Below are 12,347 nucleotides of genomic sequence, written 5' to 3' on the forward strand. Positions count from 1 at the left end.
GAACAGTATTTATCTGTGTTGCCAAATAACTTGCATTTATCCTCTGGGATTGCACTTAAGAATTGTTAAACTGGTGCCATAGAATAACTAACTAGCATAGATCATTGCACATGCAGAAATAGAGGACAGAACTGGAAAGGAACAGAAAATAGTTACTTAAATTCCAGCTTGGAGACATGTAAATAGCGTCTGTTTAGAAATGGAATGATTTTAATTGCTACATAATTTCATTCAAAACAAGTAGTTCTCAGTGAACTTAAAGTATTCAAACGTTTTGGTCCAGCTGTTTTAAATGTATTGTTCTTGTGTAATTAAAAGATATTGAAAGTTTGGACTTCAACCCTGTTTGGTTCTGATTATAAGTTTAAAAAATTATCAGTTGGCAGTACTTTTGCCTCAAATCAATAGGTTCCAACAATACTCTTTAGCTCATAATCTAACCTAATATTCAGTATGGTATTAAAGGAGTGGAAATGCCATCCTTCAGATGAAATGTTAAACTTGTCATATTTTGATGGATGTAAATAATACCAAAGTACTATTAAAATAGGAACAATACATTTTCCCATATTCAGAATAACAGGAATATAGTAGGTCAGCAGTGATACATGGTAGCACTCTGACATAGGTCAGAAAGTTATGGTCTCAAGTCTTACTTCACTAATAAAGCACAAAAATCTACATTATCTTAATATGGTATTGACTAGAAAATCTGGTATTGTGATCTTCATTTGCCAATAAATGTTGGCGAGGATGCCAGATACAATGTTCCTGCTCTTCTTGAAAATAGATCAGATACCAGATTCTCGGTCAATATCACATTAAGATAATGTAGGAATGTGCTGTGTACAAATTTACTATTATATTTCCTAAGTTATAGTCAATGACCATATATCAAAATTATTTCAATGGCTGGCAAGCACTTTGGGAATTCCCAGTGGTTGAGAAAAGTCCTATATTAACACAGGTTTAAACTTTTATTACTTTCACATTTCTCTTTCAAACAAGATTCAAGACAGGTCATTTCATTGTTCATTTGCTGTTAAAAGAACTTACTATTACTATTATATATTTGTTGTTGAAAATACTTACAGAACAAAAATTAAAAGCAGTTATTAATTAAGGCACTACATAAATCCATGTTTTCCTCCTCTTAATCCAACATTTAATTTCCTCCTCTTGCACATCTCTGTCTGTATTATTTTACCAAGACGTGAATGTTTTGAAGAATTAAGTTATTTTGGCATGCCAGATAATATTTCATTTCTTCTTTTCTGTATTAGGCAAAATAATAGACAGAAAATTAGTGATTTTATTCAGTCAGATATATTATCAGTTGTGTGCCAGACTGATTGTATCCAATTTCTATGTGAGCTCACATTTCTTGGACATTGCCATCATTAAGTCAACATTTACAAATTAATCACAGATGCAAGAATTGAAACTAGTCAATTTAGTAGAAAATTTAGGTTCTTGATATTGCCCAAGTGATTTCCTGGGTTTTCCAACAGTGTAAGCAGATTTCAATGGTACAAACCAGACAGGGTCATTAGATTCCTCTGTGCTGCAGAATCATAACTTAGTGATTTGGCTGATGGCTAATAAAACTCAGCACATTTCCAAGCGGGGACTTAAAACACAGAGGCACAGAGGTATAATGTATTTGCAATTACATATAACTTTTATCCTCATCCAAGCAATATTTATGAAAACGAAGTATCCCTCATGACGGAAAATTCAAATATTACATTGCTTTAGCATTTTCATTCTGTATTTTTGATCTTATAATTTTTCAAAACTAAGCTTATTTTTGTTATTACAGTCTTAAAATTGGAATGTAAGCACAGCTCCCATTAACAATTTGTATCGTAAATTTCTGAATTTTACAATAAATTTTAAATCTATTGCTGTTTCCTTGTCCCTCACGTGAATGTGATCTCTTTCCAAGTTCCATAATATAGGGACTTTTGCCATCATATTTCCAACATTACTGAAAGCCCAGAAAGTGTGTAGAGTACATAACCTGAGCTGCGAAGATATTATAACTATGCCCAGCCATGCCCTTATTCTGCAACCGCACATTCATACATCCAAACATATGAATTCAGCACAGAGTAGGGCATTTAGTCCCTTGACTCCACTCTGCCATTCAGTGTGATCTTGGCTGATCTGATTGTGGCCCCAACACCGCATTCCTACCGACTCTAAATAACTTTTGACTCCCTTGTTAGTCAAGAATCTATTCACCTCTGCCTTTAAAGGTGTTCAATGATCCCACTTCCATCATTCTCTGAGGAAGAGTGTTCCATAGACACTCATTCCTCGGAGAGATCAAAAATCCTCCTCCTTTCCATTGTAACGGGTAAACTCCTAATTTTTACACTGTGTACTCTATAAATTTTAAATGGTAGCACTGTCTGATTTTCTTGTCACAAACCTAGAGATGTTTTCAGTGCTGGTCATTGCAGAGCAGTTCAACTGAATCTCAGCCAAATCCACTTGCAATCTTGGCAAAGAATACATACAGATTATACATTGAGGCAAGCAGGAGGGCCAATTTCAAAAATTATCGTCCAGCCTCATTAGGCTAGGATAGATGAGCAATCGATGCTATTCAAAATCCAATAGGTAACGGGGATGCTGGTCACTGGTTGACTGGCAGCTCAGGTGGGGAAGGCCATCAGGAATATACAACATATATTAAGTAAAAAGCATTTTGGATAGTGGCATCCAGCAATAGCTTTAACATTCATTGATTTGACTGCTGAGCATCTGAAAACATTGATGACACCAGGCACAGGGTAAGCTGCAATCATTAATGGACCATTTTTGTGAAGAGTCCTAAAATAGATGTTGTACCCCTGTTTTGTTTATGAAATAGCCTTAATATTAGTTTCAGGTGTGTACTATGGCTACCTATAGAGAAACTATCACAATGAAAGCAAATGGCACACTTACAGTGTGGAATGAGTGAATGCGTTGGAACCATTGTCAACTGTTTTCCACCTGCAAAACTGGTAAAGTTGCACCCAATATCTTGGCCAATAACTTGAAACTGAACTTTTTAAAAACTATGAATCAACACTTGTAAATTTAGATTTCTAAGACAGAAAGCAAGAAACAGTTACAGTAAATTTTATTCCATCCTGTGAGTTTATTCTGAACTAGGTGACTTTGACATATAATGCCAGATTGAAAATGACAGCTGCAACTTTTTTTAAAAATGTGACAGCTGTATAGACGCTGGCGCTCCGAATCAAGTGGAATGAGTAAAGGAGTTGAAACAACATTGATTGCTTATGATGCACTTTTGTTTGCTGGGAGTGATTGGAGGAAGCTGTGTTATTCTGCAATGTTTCACTGGGGTAAGAATTTTGTGCGAGTCACTGTTGGATAAATCTTTTCTAAATTCTATCTGAAAGATTCAGACCAACAGAAATTATGACAGCAATTTGAAAATTTGGAGATTTTCGTAATCGCAAATGTAGCATACAATTTATAGGTTGAATGTTAGAATTACTATTATCTTTTACCATTAGAATAAATATTCACATTTATTTTAAATTTTAAAATCTCAAAGCACTGTTTTTTGAAGTACTAACATTTTAATATGTCTGTGGGACCCAAAAAACTCGCAAATATATAAATAAATTAACAGACCACTTGTAATAGATTTTACTGGCTTAGTCCTCTGTTTGAACATCAAACCAGACACAGTGAACAAATATTTTTCTGCTACCTGAAGAAGTAATCATTACATTTTGAAAATTGTGCTATGAATCTGCAGGGGAAAGTGATGCAACAGGGGCAATTGCAGGTTCTCTGTATGGAATTCTCTATGGATTTGACAATGTCCCTGTGAGTCTTTACCAGAACCTAGAGTTCAGAAGCCATCTAGAACAGCTGGGGAGGCTGCTGTACCAGGTTGCTACTGCAGACAGGTAAGTCTAACAAACATAGAGCTCATTCAAAGTGAAATTACAATCTGATTAGTAACATTGTCAGTGCACATATATTGCAAAACTTATGCATTAATTTCAGCAGCTTCAGCAAACAAATTTACAATCCTACCTTTACATAGTCCTTCTTGTTTGTTAATCACATTTGATTCAATAAATGGTTTTGTACCTCACAGAAATTAATTTACACTTCCAGGGATGCCCAAATTCATGAAAGCTACCTGCAGGAAAGCAACACCACATGGAAAATAATATTAATCCCTGTTTCTGGTTCATGTTATCAAGGAAAGCAGATTGACAAATATTAAGAGGAAGGCAGCTTTAAGTGCAAACTGTACTGAGGATGAAATTTCTGAAGATATCTTAGATATGTTTATTTGAAAGACAATTAAATATTTGAGCCACTGTTGAGTACAATTTAATCCTGAGAAGTATCTCTGGATTATGAGGACTGTGAGCACACTGTTTTCAGGGTAGGAGTGCAGAGTGGAGAATGGGGAATCCACTTCCTCCAATGAATGGTGCATTCATTGTTATTGGGAATGTAAGAACAAGATTTTCAATGGTTAATTCACCAAACTCAATCTGACTTACATTCTTGACCAGTTATCAAGTTCGTTCCAGGAATGCTTCGAAATTTGTCTGTTTGACATAAAATGACAGCCCATGGGGGATCTTGTGCCATGTCAAGTACATTATCTTCATTTTACCTACATTTTTTATGCAGCTGACCATCTAAGGTGCTGCCTACTTCCTCAGCAAGACACAGTAGGTTGCATCATGGGTGCCTTATTTTCTTTACTGCTCAGATTCTGGATGGAATTTTATGCTCCTGGAAGGAATAAAGTGAGAAGGCCACTTAATTAGGTGTAGTGGTATTGTGTCCAAATGCTACTAGTTTCTCACTTCCCGTGTAATTCAAACTATGGTTGACTTCCCTGTCCCTGCTGCCAAATGATGCACTGAAGTGGCTAATTATGGATCATTTAAGGGCCTCATCCTGAGATTAGATAAGATTAGCCTAGTTGCAGGCAGTCCTACTGCACACTTTTCAATGACGGTCACCACAACTTCCACTGTGGGATTACATATGTAGGAGCTGTTGACCTCCGATTGTCTGGCAGCTCTTGCTGAGTAAGGTCTTATTTCCAGGCAGAGATCCACCTGACTGGCATTAGATTAGACAGGCCATGTTTTAAGGAGTCAGTGTGGATCTCTTGCCGGTTCTGTCGCTAGCAGATCAGACTCTGGCTTCTCCCCTCTAGTTAGTTCCCAATCGCTGGAGATGTACAATACCATTAATTGGGCACTAGGCTCAGCTGCTCCCCAATTAGCAAATTTCAGAAAAGGGACTCAATGGTAGTGCAGGCTGGGACCCAGAATTCATCTGGTGATGGGGTTCCGAATTCAACCTCGCAAATCTGGTGGAATGCATCTGTACACATTTTAATTTGTGATGCTGTGGATACGTGCTTTTAACAAGAAATTGTAAGGAACTCTTCTGATGATATTTTGATGATTTTGTTGCAGGATTGTGTGTGTCGATGCAGATCACAGACAAGGAAATAAGTCTTTAGATGTCTGTCCAATTGCCAGGGTGTTTGTGAACAAGCGCAGAAGCGAGGAAATCAACAATCTGATTAATTACATAGCTCAGCTTGAAAAAGTAAAGAATACAAATACCAAAGATTCTATACACCTGATGAATGAGTTAGTTACTGCACATGTCACCAGCAAGGCAAAAGCATCTAAAACTGAAGAAAAGCTTCGACCCACTAAATTTCAGCTCCTACAGTCAAGGTTTACAAAGATCGGTTTTCAAAGTAAACTGGAGAAACTACAGCCTCCCGAGCCTAAGGAAGCAACAGTGTTAGAACAATCCAACAATGCTGCAGATCCTCAAAGCATTGTGGCCAAGGTTTCCAGGGTGGACAAAGGAGATACCAATGTTATTGAAGTGCAGAGTCCTACTGACTTGACAGTTAAAGAAAAATCTGACCTTACAGATAATAGAATGGAAGCTGGTGTTTTTGAAAGACCAACTGCTGAAAGTAATATCAAAACTTTATGTCCTGCTACTGCACAAACCCATGGTACTATTTTCAAATTTCCTACAATAGACAAAAGAGATACCAACTTTACTGAAATACAGACTTGCGGTTTGAAAGTTCAACAAAAATATGAACTTCCAGATGGTAAAGCAAAGGTTGCTACTCTTAGACAATCAGATGCAGAACATAGCACAACAGCTCTTTGTCCAAATACATTACATCCAGTGGTGACGCAAACACTACATGCAGAGAAATTGAATATTTGTTCAAACGCTACCAAAAAAACTGAATCGCATGTACAACAGGACTCTCACACTAAAAACAAAGAAATTATTCTGAATAAGCCAGTTGTACAAATGGTCACTGAAGTGTTAGATTCAAGTACACAATTCCAAACTGATGATAAGACAAAAGATAAATCAACAAAATCACTCAGGACTGGTAGTGATGTTAATGAAAGCTATGTACAAAATGTGAATCTTGCTGAAGATATAAACCATATATTTCCTTTAGGAGAAGCAGTTACAAACTCTTCATTATGTATTTCCAAAATAAGTCCTTCTGAAACAACCAACATCCATGAAACCAGCTCCTCTATACCCAAGTATAATCCATTAGGAGACAGCAAGAAGCCTAATATTACTAACCTTCCCTATATTATGACTAATACTGGACTGTGCTGTCCAATACCATGCACTGAAGTCTCTTCATCTACGAAAAAATGTAGTAAAGGAAATCTAACTGAAACAAGGAGGGAAAATCCAAAAGAAACAAGAAAATTACCATCCACAAGCTCAGAATTACTCTCTGATACATGTAAGATGCAAGCATTAAAAAAAAATTCAAAAAAATCAGAACCTGTTTTCACTACTGAAATTGTAACTTTGCCACATAATGAAACACATCAAGCAAAACAATATGAAGACCAAAATAAGCACACCCCCAATCTGTCTAATGGCATGAATTTTGCAGTTAAACAGCACAGTCTCATGCTAAAGGAGGAACCTCCACAAATACTACAGGAAAATGCCGAAAAACCAATTTCACAAATGAAAACCATCAAACCGTTCATCAACTTGTGCCAGAAGGAAGCTCAAGAAGAAATTATTCAAAAATCATCTTCTAAAATCCTAATGCTGCCAGACAATGAAACACAAGAACTTAAAGAAGAAGATGCTCAAAATAAACACTATTTAAATAATTCTGGAGATTTTGCCAACACTACTAATCTGCTCCAAACTGTTTTACAGGAACAATCTCAGCAAATACAGAAGGGAAATACTGAGAAAATAGTTAGTTCACAAACAAGAAACTCACAATCATTCACTGATTCATGTAAGAATCAAATACTGAAGAGAATTCCCCAAAAATCAGGGTCTGCAATTGTTACTAAAACTCAGATTCTACCAGAAAATAAATCAAAAGACAAGAAACAGGGTGATAATCAACATAAGTATATTCCTTACAAGTTCAGTGACTCAATCAACTCAGCTGTGCAACTCTCAGTTGTGCAAGAGGAACAGCCTCAAGAAACACTAAAGGAAGTTGCTGAGACAACAATTTCACAAATGGAAGGCTCTAAGTCATTCACTGACTCGAACAAAAAGCAAGAGCTGAAAGAAGTTCAGCAAAAACAACAATCTGTTATCACTGCTGAAATCCTGACACTTTCACCCAATGAACTGCATGAAATAAAAGATGATTATCAACACAAAGACATAGACATTCAACCTAGGAGTTCAATTCATGTAGCTAAACAGGGAGTGTCAGAGGAATATCTTCCTGCTGTTGAGCAAGCTACCAAAACTGAGAGTACTTTCTCAACACAGAACAACTGTCCAGACAACATAGCTTATAACAAAGGTAAACCATGGAAATACAAGGCATATAGTTATGCTGACCCTTCAGTGGTTTCAAAATATAAGCGTAGAGTATTTGCGAGGGCTGCTGATGCAATACAATTTTCTTCACCACAAACGAGCCTCGATTTTCCATAAGTATGGCAGACAATTGGACAAAAAGTGATGTAATTTTTTGAATGTGAAGGTCAGTTAATATTCTCGAACAGTTAGTATTCTACTGAAGACATTCAGTCTTCGATTTTAAATAGTATTAATGTTTCTTTTATGCAAAATCAATTATTTATTTTAAATAGGTTTTATTAATAACAGCTGAATGCCAAAGGCTTCATTCCAATGATGCAGTTAAAACAGCATTGGTTTCACAGGAAAAGATTTTCCATAAAGCCACAAATCAGCAAGAGATAAATTGGTCAGCCATTTGCTTATTCTATTAGATGAAAACTATTACTCTTTTACTTCTACTCCCTCTAGAATCAGTGGCTTTTCAAAGTATGTTTCATCAAGTTATTGTCCTCTTATGTCAAATATTTTTGTACTTTAGTGCTAAATTGATCAAATTTAAAAATTAACTACTAAATGTGATGTAACAAAAATAGAAATTATTTGGTTTCATTGCTTGCGTAATACATATTTGAGAGGATAAAAGGCTTTTATTGTATTACATTTTGAATTATCGAATGCCATTTTCCACTGCTGTGTGGCAATATAGTAGTTGCTTACTACTTTCCTCATTTAAGTAATAGTGCAAAGCATGCAAGATTATAAGCTTAATACTCTAAGCATTCCACTAACAAGAAATATAGTTTGTAACATGGAAGAGACACACACATAATATGTAAGGTGGAGTTGAGATCAAGATCAGATTAATCATGATCTTCTTGAATGACTGAACAAAGCAACAGCCTATTCTGCTCATACTTATTAAATTCTAAAGTATAATAATTATCATTTTTTTATACTGTTGTCAGTCACAAGTTATTCCATACTTAATTCCAGATTATGTTTCTTATTCACTCATGGAACGTGGGCATTGCTGGATAGACCCGTGTCAATTGCTCAGCTCTAATTGCCCTTGTGAAGGTAATGGTGAGCTTTTGAACTGCTATTGTCTATTTGTTGCAGGTACACCCACAATACTGTTAGGGAGGGAGTTGCAGAATTTTGACGTAGCAACAGTGAAAGAACAGCAATACATTTCCAATTTAGGATAGTGAGTGGCTTGGAGAGGAGCTTGGAGGTGGGAGTTGAAACTTGTAGAGGTCAGAGCAATGTGGGCTAAGGCAAGATTTGTGGTAGAATTGAACAAGATATCTGGTGAGATGCATCTTTCTGCATCTTTTATGCATTTGCTGAGTGGTGGGGCAGGTTTCTCAGTAAACAGTGACAAATTGCCAATAAAGGGGGATTACAGCTTGCTAAATGCCATATTAATACCACAGCTTAATAATGTTTATTTAACATTATTATATTTATTAACGTTCATTAATACTTAACTTCATACCTGACCAAATGCACTGAACAAGTTAGACATTGAAAATTCCTGACAATTCAAAATGGGGAAGTATAATTTCAGCTCACCTCTTGTTCCAAACGACCTCCACATTGGAAATCAGGCACTAACATGCCACACAAAAAGGGCATAGGCCACATGGAGCTTTAGTCCATGGATAATGGTATCCAATATGAGTCAGCCTCGAAGAACCCCATTGACACATCTCCGATCCACTTACAGGGTGCTTCTGTACTTCAAATCTGCACCAGTAACTATCATTATAATGCTGTAGCAAGGTCACTGCATGTTCAGGAACCCACACCCAGTTCATGGACATGACTGGGTTGCACCTCTGGGCCCTTCACTTGTTGTCATAATGCTCACTCATCCTGAACCTATCTGAATTCTCACAGCATCCCCATCATACAATCTGCTGCCTTGCAATTTTGTACAGACATTGTCAGGAAACTTGTCATGGTTTCAGTAGTCCTCAGTCATCAAGGGAGAAAGCATTCAAACAAGCAGTCTTGGCACTGTAAGACAAGGACAGCTTCTGATACAAGTCCAGTGGCTTCTACATGGTCAGTCAGTTGCTTGAAGCAGTTAGAATAAAGGTGCTCTTACCAGGGGTGAGGAACTGATCGTTGGGCAGCTTGCCACTCATCCTAAACTGTTTTCCTCTCGGAATGACAGGCAGGCTTTATAGAAGATGAAAGTGGGTCGCACAACTGTTACTTTTGGTGCAGGTGGGGAAGCCTTCCAAGAGAGTGAGTAGGTAGCACAGACGGCATGTGGAGTTAGCACTGTGGAGGGTTGGGAATCGGTGAGAATGAGTAAGGTAGCACCAACACTGGTAGAGTGGAGAATATCACTGAATTTCTTCCTACAGTGTTGGACATTCCCACAGTCTGCTGCGACTGTACTGACCCTGGTGGTAACGTTGGACTAAACCTGTAGGATTTTGTATCATGACCTTCACTGCTGGCCCTGGGGGAAGAGAAGGTTGTACATCTACAGCACTCATCCAGTACCCTGCCTGCAAAAGCAGGGCACCAACATCTCTTTGTCATGTCCAGGACAAATGTCAGGAATTGTAGAGCATAGCTCCAGACTGACAGTGCTTGTCCAAGTGCACAGTGTCTTTTAAAATATAGTGAATGTCAGGGATGCTGGTCTTGTGGCAAATATGGTGATTGGTGAGCTATTCTGATAATGGCACCTGTTGAATGGGGGAGAATTGGATTAGAGGGCAATCATGGGTTGGCATAAGTAGTTAATGTGGTGCGGTTGATAAGATACAAGAAATCTCATTGGACCTCATGGTAGAATCTCTCAAAAAAAAAATCAACTTGCATTTCGCCAAAAAATGGAAATCTATCCTGATGTACTTGCTGCCCTTATCCTTCTTGATGGTAGTGGCTGTGAGTTTATCTCACATTTCATATTTTATACTCCCATCAATATTTGGAACATCTGTTGAAAACATTTTCAAAATTACAAAGTGTTTTTTAGGTTTTGATTTTATAAAGCCAAAGCTGTATTTCTATCCCCAGTATGGCTGATTAATCTGCTCGATTAGGGTCATGCACTTTGTCCTCTATTGTCTGTGTTAATTTTTTTTGTAGGCTGTTGAAAGTACAAACATTTATCCCCACTCACCACTCTTCATGCAGGTCCTTTTATGACACATTCAAAGTTCTTTGTATCCGGTCTGGTTAGTTCAACAGATTTTATTGATCTTCTACACCTCACAATTAGTGTGCATTTCACAAAAGATGCAGACCAGAACTAAGATTGTCAAGAACATTGGTTACGTTTACATTCAGCAACAGCTCAAACTAACTAATTAAAAATCTCCATTTGGGGCTTGTTGCAGGTTCCTGCCATTTGGCAGTCTCAATCACTTATGTCGAGAGTTGAATTCTGTAACTGCTTTACTTGCTATTGGAATGCCTGACACTGATAATGGATGCTTAAAATAGTATGCAAGACTAACACCTTCACATTTATCCTTAAATAGTCGAGATTGGTGCCTATAAAATGTGCTTTAAAAACTCTAAAATGCCTGATATTTATACAGTTCTGAATTAATCAGTTAATTACATTGTATTTATACAGTCATGACATTTAAATGCACTGCTGCTGAAAATTGAAGAAAGTGAAACAGAGCCTAAAGTGCAAGAAAACTCTAGAACCAGTGGAGGAATTTAAAATACTGAAATTTCATTTTTGCCATTAGATTACCGATTTATTTGAATAGCTCACAGATTGGTTCCAATAGGAAAATCCGTTTGAAAGCAAATTGGTGACTTATTTTGAATACTGGTATGCAATATTGACAAAGTTTAGTTTCTTACTGAATTCCTCACGGAAACATGTTTTAATCTTGGAGGAAATCATTCTTGAGAATGATTTTGCATAGACTTCTACTTCATAATTATCCAGTAGAGCCATAATGAATTCTTCAAAACTAGGATCCAAATTTGATATCTGGTAAAGTTTGCTCCACTGAATTCTCAATATTATCCAGGAAGACAGTGTCATAGAGGTAATTTTGCTAGACAAGTAATCCATAATTTTGGTCAATGTTCTGGGGACATGGGTTTGGTTGTCACCATGGCAAATGATAAAATAGGAATTAAATGAAAAGCTGAAAATGTGTTGCTGGTTAAAGCACAGCAGGTCAGGCAGCATCCAAGGAACAGGAAATTCGACGTTTCGGGCCAGAGCCCTTCATCAGGAATGAGGAGAGTGTGCCAGGCAGGCTAAGATAAAAGGTAGGGAGGAGGGACTTGGGGGAGGGGCGATGGAGATGTGATAGGTGGAAGGAGGTCAAGGTGAGGGTGATAGGTCGGAGTGGGGTGGGGGCGGAGAGGTCAGGAAGAAGATTGCAGGTTAGGAGGGCGGTGCTGAGTTCGAGGGAATCGACTGAGACAAGATGGGGGGAGGGGAAATGAGGAAACTGGAGAAATCTGAGTTCATC

General features: G+C 37.4%; 1 protein-coding gene across 1 annotated transcript in view; it reads right to left on the minus strand.

Moving 5' to 3' along the window:
* dcun1d1 (DCN1, defective in cullin neddylation 1, domain containing 1 (S. cerevisiae)) overlaps positions 1-11,042 on the minus strand; it is a 95,463-nt gene extending 84,421 nt beyond the window's left edge. The window contains exon 1 of the mRNA XM_060834744.1: positions 11,024-11,042. The gene's annotated coding sequence lies outside the window, so the exon portion shown is untranslated. The remainder of the gene's footprint in view (positions 1-11,023) is intronic.
* Positions 11,043-12,347: the final 1,305 nt, after the last annotated feature.

Source organism: Hemiscyllium ocellatum, chromosome 13 (genome assembly GCF_020745735.1).
Source record: "Hemiscyllium ocellatum isolate sHemOce1 chromosome 13, sHemOce1.pat.X.cur, whole genome shotgun sequence".
NCBI classification, from domain to species: Eukaryota; Metazoa; Chordata; class Chondrichthyes; order Orectolobiformes; family Hemiscylliidae; genus Hemiscyllium; species Hemiscyllium ocellatum.